Raw genomic sequence first — 10547 nt, 5'->3', positions numbered from 1 at the left:
TTGTTAACCACAAAATAATTAATAAATTATAAATTTGATAAATGTTGTCAAAATTTGAACTTTAAATACTTATAAAAAAAAATTGTGCCTATGTATTTTTAATATTTTTCAACTGCATGTAGAACGATATACCAGGAGCCTTATATTAAATTTTCACGCTTTTTTACCCAACAAATAAAAATTTATTGATATATATAGAAAAAAAAACTAAAAAAATTGAAAACTGACAATGTCCGTAAACAGCTCAAAAAGAGTCAAAATATTTTCAACATTTTATGGTGTATAGACAATGCTCATATAAACATTCAGTGAAATTTTCAAGTATCTACAGTCATTCGTTTTTTAATTACAATAAAATAAGAAAATTGTTACATGAGAAATAGAGTAAATATCAAATGTTGTAAAAATATAAATTTCAGACGCTCATAAAAATTGAATTTAAGTTTCTTCTAGACATTTTTTTTTTTGATAAAGGTAGACAAACTTATGAGTAATCTTATATTACATTTTCAAATCTTAGATTAAAAAAGAAAAATTTTTATGAATTCTCAACTCAAAATAATTTGCTATTTTTCGTGATTTTTCCGTATTTTGTCAAAATTTGAACTTTAAATGCTTATAATTAAAAACTGTGGCTAAGGATTTATAATTTTTTTCATCTGCCTTTGAAACAATAACCTAGGAGCCTTCTATTAAATTTTCAAGCTTTTTTACTCAACAGATAAAATATTATTGATATTTATAGAAAAAAAAACTAAAAAAATTGAAAACTGACAATGGCCGTAAACAGCTCAAAAAGAGTCAAAATATTTTGTAAATTTTATGGTGTATAGAAAATGCTAATATAAACATTCAGTCAAAATTTCATGTCCTTGCGGTCATTTGTTTTAGAGTTACACCAAAAACCAAAATCGATTTTCTCGAAAACAGATTTTGCGTAAAAATTCCCGTTTTTCCTTAATTTTTCTTTTGTTTTTCACGTCGCTTTTGAAAACTACTGGGAAGTTTTTACTTTTGACCCCCCAAAGTACCAACTAGATTCACTTTCCTATCAGAAAAGTTACTGTTGAAGAAAATCCAAGCACTTTTACTGTTCTAAAAGGTGATGACAGACACAAAAATTAAAAAAAAAATAAAAAAAAATAAAAAAAAAACACACATCATTGTAGAATCAATACATTAATCGCTTCGCTCAGAATCTAAAATTGAACTTTAGATTTATAGTTTTTTTAAAAATACTTGAAATCCTAACTTCATCAATATTAGTCTCAATGACTTGAAGTCTTTAAGATACAACGCAGTCAAGCCTTTAAAATTGTTTGATATGTTTTTCAAATTCGTATTATAACGAAAACGTAAATCATTCAATATTGATCGTATCGACTTAAAGTCTTCAAGATTCAACGCAGCCAAGCCTTGAAATCAAATTTAAATTCTCCAAAAAGTATCGACATGAGGATTGACAAACGAAAATTTCCCGCCAAATTAATTTTTGAATAATTTAAATTTTGAACACATTTTTGAATTTATCATGTATTAAAAAACTAAAAAACCCAACCAACTGTAACAACATTCCCTACTAATTATACGAATGGCGATATCAATATAAAAATTAATTTATGTAGGTATTCTATGAAAAATATCTATTTCCATCTTCAAATATAATTGAAAAATTCAAAAAAACATCAAAATCAATATTTATAAAGGCAACTGCCTTTTAGGAAACCAAAAAAAATTTTGAAAAAATTTAACTGTAGGAATACACATTACAAAGTACAAACTAAAATGCCCAGAATCTTAAACAGAAAAACTATTCAAAATATTTAGTTCATTAAAGAATGATTATTCATAGGGCACCATGATATCAATTTTCAAGTCAATACAAAATATTCAACTAGAATTACATTACTAAAAAAAAAATTGAAGGTGGGTGTTGGCGCCTGCAGGCAAATGCATTTTACAATACAAAAAAAAATTTTGAAAACATTTAACTGTAGGAATACACATTACAAAGTACAAACTAAAATGCCCAGAATATTAAACAGAAAAAACTATTTAAAATATTTATTTCATAAAACAAGGATTATTCAAGAGTTACCAGATTTTCAATGTTTAAAAAATTTGGCTAGAGGTTAAATCATAAAAAAATTGAATAAGGGTGTTGGCGCCCGCAGGCAAATGCAATTTAGGAAACCAAAAAAAAATTTTGAAACAATTTAACTGTAGGAATACACATTACAAAGTACAAACTAAAATGCCCAGAATCTTAAACAGAAAAAACTATTCTAAATATTTGGTTCATCAAAGATAAGGATTATTCAAGGGTACTCAAAAGTCAATGTTTAAAATATTTGGCTAGAGGTTAAATCCTAAAAAAAAAATTAAAAGAGGGTGTTGGCGCCCGCAGGCAAATACATTTTAGAAACCAAAAAAAAATTTGGAAAAAACTTTACAAAAGAAAAATACATTTCAAAGTTCAAACTAAAATGCCCAGAATATTAAACAGAAAAGACTATTCAAAATATTTAGTTCATTGAAGAATGAATATTCATAGGGCACCAAGTTATCAATTTTCAAGTCAATACAAAATATTCAACTGGAGTTACATTACCAAAAAAAAAAAATTGAAGGAGGACGTTGGCGCCCGCAGGCAAATACATTTTAAGAAACCAAAAAAAAATTTTGAAAACATTTAACTGTAGGAATACACATTACAAAGTACAAACTAAAATGCCCAGAATATTAAACAGAAAAAACTATTTAAAATATTTATTTCATAAAACAAAGATTACGCAAGAGGTACCAGATTTTCAATGTTTAAAAAATTTGGCCAGAGGTTAAATCATAAAAAAAAATTGAATAAGGGTGTTGTCTCCCGCAGGCAAATGCATTTTAGGAAACCAAAAAAAAATTTTGAAAACATTTAATTGTAGGAAAACACATTACAAAGTACAAACTAAAATGCCCAGAATCTTAAACAGAAAAAACTATTCTAAATATTTAGTTCATCAAAGATAAGGATTATTCAACGGTACTCGATAGTTAATGTTTAAAAAATTTGGCTAGAGGTAAAATCATAAAAAAAAAATTGAAGGAGAGTGTTGGCGTCCGCAGGCAAATGCATTAAAGAAAACCAAAAAAAAATTTTGAAAACAATTAACTGTAGGAACAAACATTACAAAGTACAAACTAAAATGCCCAGAATCTTAAACAGAAAAAACTATTCTAAATATTTAGTTCATCAAAGATAAGGATTATTCAAGGGTACTCAATAGTCAATGTTTAAAATATTTGGCTAGAGGTTAAATCCTAAAAAAAAAATTAAAAGAGGGTGTTGGCGCCCGCAGGCAAATACATTTTAGAAACCAAAAAAAAATTTGGAAAAAACTTTACAAAAGAAAAATACATTTCAAAGTTCAAACTAAAATGCCCAGAATATTAAACAGAAAAGACTATTCAAAATATTTAGTTAATTAAAGATAAGGATTATTCAAGGGTACTCGATAGTCAATGTTTAAAAAATTTGGCTAGAGGTAAAATCATAAAAAAAAAATTAAAAGAGGGTGTTGGCACCCGTAGGCAAATACATTTTAGAAACCAAAAAAAAATTTGGAAAAAACTTTACAAAATAAAAATACATTTCAAAGTTCAAACTAAAATGCCCAGAATATTAAACAGAAAAGACTATTCAAAATATTTAGTTCATTGAAGAATGAATATTCATAGGGCACCAAGTTATCAATTTTCAAGTCAATACAAAATATTCAACTGGAGTTACATTACCAAAAAAAAAAATTGAAGGAGGGCGTTGGCGCCCGCAGGCAAATACATTTTAAGAAAGCAAAAAAAAATTTTGAAAACATTTAATTGTAGGAAAACACATTACAAAGTACAAACTAAAATGCCCAGAATCTTAAACAGAAAAAACTATTCTAAATATTTAGTTCATCAAAGATAAGGATTATTCAACGGTACTCGATAGTTAATGTTTAAAATATTTGGCTAGAGGTTAAATCCTAAAAAAAAAAATAAAGGAGGGTGTTGGCGCCCGCAGGCAAATGCATTTTAGAAAACAAAAAAAAAATTTGGAAAAAATTTTACAATAGAAAAATACATTTCAAACTTCAAACTAAAATGCCCAGAATCTTAAACAGAAAAACTATTCAAAATATTTAGTTCATTAAAGAATGATTATTCATAGGGCACCATGATATCAATTTTCAAGTCAATACAAAATATTCAACTAGAATTACATTACTAAAAAAAAAATTGAAGGTGGGTGTTGGCGCCTGCAGGCAAATGCATTTTACAATACAAAAAAAAATTTTGAAAACATTTAACTGTAGGAATACACATTACAAAGTACAAACTAAAATGCCCAGAATATTAAACAGAAAAAACTATTTAAAATATTTATTTCATAAAACAAGGATTATTCAAGAGTTACCAGATTTTCAATGTTTAAAAAATTTGGCTAGAGGTTAAATCATAAAAAAATTGAATAAGGGTGTTGGCGCCCGCAGGCAAATGCATTTTAGGAAACCAAAAAAAAATTTTGAAACAATTTAACTGTAGGAATACACATTACAAAGTACAAACTAAAATGCCCAGAATCTTAAACAGAAAAAACTATTCTAAATATTTGGTTCATCAAAGATAAGGATTATTCAAGGGTACTCAAAAGTCAATGTTTAAAATATTTGGCTAGAGGTTAAATCCTAAAAAAAAAATTAAAAGAGCGTGTTGGCGCCCGCAGGCAAATACATTTTAGAAACCAAAAAAAAATTTGGAAAAAACTTTACAAAAGAAAAATACATTTCAAAGTTCAAACTAAAATGCCCAGAATATTAAACAGAAAAGACTATTCAAAATATTTAGTTCATTGAAGAATGAATATTCATAGGGCACCAAGTTATCAATTTTCAAGTCAATACAAAATATTCAACTGGAGTTACATTACCAAAAAAAAAAAAATTGAAGGAGGACGTTGGCGCCCGCAGGCAAATACATTTTAAGAAACCAAAAAAAAATTTTGAAAACATTTAACTGTAGGAATACACATTACAAAGTACAAACTAAAATGCCCAGAATATTAAACAGAAAAAACTATTTAAAATATTTATTTCATAAAACAAAGATTACGCAAGAGGTACCAGATTTTCAATGTTTAAAAAATTTGGCCAGAGGTTAAATCATAAAAAAAAATTGAATAAGGGTGTTGTCTCCCGTAGGCAAATGCATTTTAGGAAACCAAAAAAAAATTTTGAAAACATTTAATTGTAGGAAAACACATTACAAAGTACAAACTAAAATGCCCAGAATCTTAAACAGAAAAAACTATTCTAAATATTTAGTTCATCAAAAATAAGGATTATTCAACGGTACTCGATAGTTAATGTTTAAAAAATTTGGCTAGAGGTAAAATCATAAAAAAAAAATTGAAGGAGAGTGTTGGCGTCCGCAGGCAAATGCATTAAAGAAAACCAAAAAAAAATTTTGAAAACAATTAACTGTAGGAACAAACATTACAAAGTACAAACTAAAATGCCCAGAATCTTAAACAGAAAAAACTATTCTAAATATTTAGTTCATCAAAGATAAGGATTATTCAAGGGTACTCAATAGTCAATGTTTAAAATATTTGGCTAGAGGTTAAATCCTAAAAAAAAAATTAAAAGAGGGTGTTGGCGCCCGCAGGCAAATACATTTTAGAAACCAAAAAAAAATTTGGAAAAAACTTTACAAAAGAAAATTACATTTCAAAGTTCAAACTAAAATGCCCAGAATATTAAACAGAAAAGACTATTCAAAATATTTAGTTAATTAAAGATAAGGATTATTCAAGGGTACTCGATAGTCAATGTTTAAAAAATTTGGCTAGAGGTAAAATCATAAAAAAAAAATTAAAAGAGGGTGTTGGCACCCGTAGGCAAATACATTTTAGAAACCAAAAAAAAATTTGGAAAAAACTTTACAAAAGAAAAATACATTTCAAAGTTCAAACTAAAATGCCCAGAATATTAAACAGAAAAGACTATTCAAAATATTTAGTTCATTGAAGAATGAATATTCATAGGGCACCAAGTTATCAATTTTCAAGTCAATACAAAATATTCAACTGGAGTTACATTACCAAAAAAAAAAAATTGAAGGAGGACGTTGGCGCCCGCAGGCAAATACATTTTAAGAAACCAAAAAAAAATTTTGAAAACATTTAACTGTAGGAATACACATTACAAAGTACAAACTAAAATGCCCAGAATATTAAACAGAAAAAACTATTTAAAATATTTATTTCATAAAACAAAGATTACGCAAGAGGTACCAGATTTTCAATGTTTAAAAAATTTGGCCAGAGGTTAAATCATAAAAAAAAATTGAATAAGGGTGTTGTCTCCCGCAGGCAAATGCATTTTAGGAAACCAAAAAAAAATTTTGAAAACATTTAATTGTAGGAAAACACATTACAAAGTACAAACTAAAATGCCCAGAATCTTAAACAGAAAAAACTATTCTAAATATTTAGTTCATCAAAGATAAGGATTATTCAACGGTACTCGATAGTTAATGTTTAAAAAATTTGGCTAGAGGTAAAATCATAAAAAAAAAATTGAAGGAGAGTGTTGGCGTCCGCAGGCAAATGCATTAAAGAAAACCAAAAAAAAAATTTGAAAACAATTAACTGTAGGAACAAACATTACAAAGTACAAACTAAAATGCCCAGAATCTTAAACAGAAAAAACTATTCTAAATATTTAGTTCATCAAAGATAAGGATTATTCAAGGGTACTCAATAGTCAATGTTTAAAATATTTGGCTAGAGGTTAAATCCTAAAAAAAAAATTAAAAGAGGGTGTTGGCGCCCGCAGGCAAATACATTTTAGAAACCAAAAAAAAATTTGGAAAAAACTTTACAAAAGAAAAATACATTTCAAAGTTCAAACTAAAATGCCCAGAATATTAAACAGAAAAGACTATTCAAAATATTTAGTTCATTGAAGAATGAATATTCATAGGGCACCAAGTTATCAATTTTCAAGTCAATACAAAATATTCAACTGGAGTTACATTACCAAAAAAAAAAATTGAAGGAGGGCGTTGGCGCCCGCAGGCAAATACATTTTAAGAAAGCAAAAAAAAATTTTGAAAACATTTAATTGTAGGAAAACACATTACAAAGTACAAACTAAAATGCCCAGAATCTTAAACAGAAAAAACTATTCTAAATATTTAGTTCATCAAAGATAAGGATTATTCAACGGTACTCGATAGTTAATGTTTAAAATATTTGGCTAGAGGTTAAATCCTAAAAAAAAAAATAAAGGAGGGTGTTGGCGCCCGCAGGCAAATGCATTTTAGAAAACAAAAAAAAAATTTGGAAAAAATTTTACAATAGAAAAATACATTTCAAACTTCAAACTAAAATGCCCAGAATTTTAAACAGAATAAACTATTCAAAATATTTAGTTCATTAAAGAATGAATATTCATAGGGCACCAAGTTATCAATTTTCAAGTCAATAAAAAATATTCAACTAGAGTTACATTACTAAAAAAAAAAATGTAGGAGGGTGTTGGCGCCCGCAGGCAAATGCATTTTAGACTACAAAAAAAAAATTTGGAAAAAATTTTACAAAAGAAAAATACATTTCAAACTTCAAACTAAAATGCCCAGAATATTAAACAGAAAAGACTATTTAAAATATTTAGTTCATTAAAGAATGATTATTCATAGGGCACCAAGTTATCAATTTTCAAGTCAATACAAAATATTCAACTACAGTTACATAACTAAAAAAAAACTTGAAGGAGGGTGTTGGCGCCCGCAGGCAAATGCATTTTAGGAAACCAAAAAAAAATTGAAATTAAAAACATCAAACTAAAATGCCCAGAATATTAAACAGAAAAAACTATTTCAAATATTTATTTCATTAAACAAGGATTATTCAAGAGGTACCATATTGTCAATGTTTAAAATATTTGGCTAGAGGTTAAATCCTAACAAAAAATTAAAGGAGGGTGTTGGCACCCGCATTTTAGAAAACAAAAAAACAATTTGGAAAAAATTTTACAAAAGAAAAATACATTTCAAATTTCAAACTAAAATGCCCAGAATATTAAACAGAAAAGACTATTTAAAATATTTAGCTCATTAAAGAATGAATATTCATAGGGCACCAAGTTATCAATTTTCAAGTCAATACAAAATATTCAACTGGAGTTACATTACCAAAAAAAAAAATTGAAGGAGGGCGTTGGTGCCCGCAGGCAAATGCATTTTAGGAAACCAAAAAAAAATTTTGAAAAAATTTAACTGTAGGAATACTCATTTCAAAGTACAAACGAAAATGCCCAGAATCTTAAACAGAAAAAACTATTTAAAATATTTAGTTCATTAAAGAAAAGGATTATTCAAGGGTACTCGATAGTCAATGTTTAATAAATTTGGCTAGAGGTAAAATCATAAAAAAAAATTGAAGGAGGGTGTTGGCGCCCGCAGGCAAATGCATTTTAGGAAACCAAAAAAAATTTTTTTAAAAATTTAACTGTAGGAATACTCATTTCAAAGTTCAAACTAAACTGCCCAGAATTTTAAACAGAATAAACTATTCAAAATATTTAGTTCATTAAAGAATGAATATTCATAGGGCACCAAGTTATCAATTTTCAAGTCAATACAAAATATTCAACTAGTGTTACATTACAAAAAAAAATATGAAGGAGGGTGTTGGTGCTGGTTTGTCAGTTGTCAGTGTTTAATAAATCTATTTAGAATGATCTAGATAGGAATTAAATAACATAAAAAAATTCTCTGAAGACTCACAAATTTGAAAATATTCATATTAAAAATCAATTGAATTAAATTTACGAAAAAAAATTGATAAGGGAACGTGGGCTACCGCAGACAAACGCATTTTAAGAAGCAGATAATAAATTTAAAATAAATCATATGGCACCAAGTTGTTAATGTTTTAAAAAAAGATGTATATAAAAGAATCAAAAAAAGTTAAATAAATTGAATGGGGAACGTGAGAGAACCTAACCAGTCTCTTTTAAAATTATATATTATGTACACATGTACTCAGCGTACTCCCAGGTATAGGTTAATCTTGAAAAATTTTTATACAAAAGAATCTACTAGAGTTCAATGAAGTGAAAAAAATATTGTTTGAGAAATCTGGGTGAAATAACACTAAACAAACGATTACGCTGGAAGCTAAATACTGCAATACATATTAACTATAATCCAAAAACAAGGTGTTGTTTACATTATAATAATACGAACAATTATTATGATCAGAGGTGTATCACCGTAATATATGTATAAGAAAATGTATAAAAATGATTGTAATTTATAAAGGATGCAAAGAAATTAAATGAGAAAAATGTCCTGTACGGACTATACTATGTGATTGTTATTTATGAAGGACATAAAATAATGTTAAATTTAAAATAATATTGTATTTGGCTGGGTCGACAGTCAGTATGAAATTACGAACTATTAAGTCTAAATGCAAATAAAAACATAGTCAAATATCTATTTACATTTTATAATTTGTTGTGTTAAAAAAATCATTATTTAATGTTAGCTGTATTTAAGTTTTTAATAACTATACTGGTACAACTCTTGCTGACAGTCTTTTAAGACCGTGTTAAAAACTATGATAATTAGTTAACATCTTATTTCCTGCCCTATCCTAACCTAACCTAACCTAACCAAATTAATAATATTTAAATATTTTCTTTCATTGTTATGTTTACAATATCGAATAGTTAGTAGGAAAAGATCATCGCAAAGCTCTCGACCGGTGATGGTAGCCGTCTATCATTACCATAGCTTCAACTAACCATAGGTTTACCTAACTAACCTTCTTATGACTTATTAAGACACTTTGAATAAAAAGATCCTGATTTGCAGATTGCTGAACTTAAGTGTTTGATTATCAAGTTGATCCTTAGATTGTTGACACCTTAATCCATGCTATGGATGAAGCCCATAGATAATAAAGATATGGATAGTCCACGCCTATGTTAAATACATTTGAGGCCGCGTTCCCGCGGAAGGCAATTGAGGCTCCTTTATATTGATAGTCGATACTCGATATAGGTATACTTTATTTTGCCTCAATTGTTCCCCTCGAAGACCGCTGATAAGACCATTATGTTATATCTATATTATCCATGATGGAGCCATACCCAGCTCACTCGTGTAAACAATTTGAAGCACATAAAAGCGATCAACGAGTATCCATCAACTTTATTGGTGGACGGCACTTTAACTACGGCCCCTCAACTTACTGAGGCAACCTTGAGGCATTTCCTTTTAGAAATTAATTGAATCCTCAAACATAACTCTTAGTTCAAGAGTTTGTAACTAATACAATCATAATATAATATGAGTATAGTACATTTCTTAATATTTTTTTATAATATTTACTGTTAGTGAAATATTAAGTTTGTATTTCTAATATAATATATGTTATGATATTTATGAACGACTCTTGCACCATGGGGTTAATTTTTTATAATATACTATTGTTCGTAGCG

The sequence above is a fragment of the Metopolophium dirhodum genome, chromosome 3, assembly GCF_019925205.1.
Source record: "Metopolophium dirhodum isolate CAU chromosome 3, ASM1992520v1, whole genome shotgun sequence".
In the NCBI taxonomy this organism is placed as follows: Eukaryota; Metazoa; Arthropoda; class Insecta; order Hemiptera; family Aphididae; genus Metopolophium; species Metopolophium dirhodum.
This window is presented reverse-complemented; position numbering follows the sequence as displayed.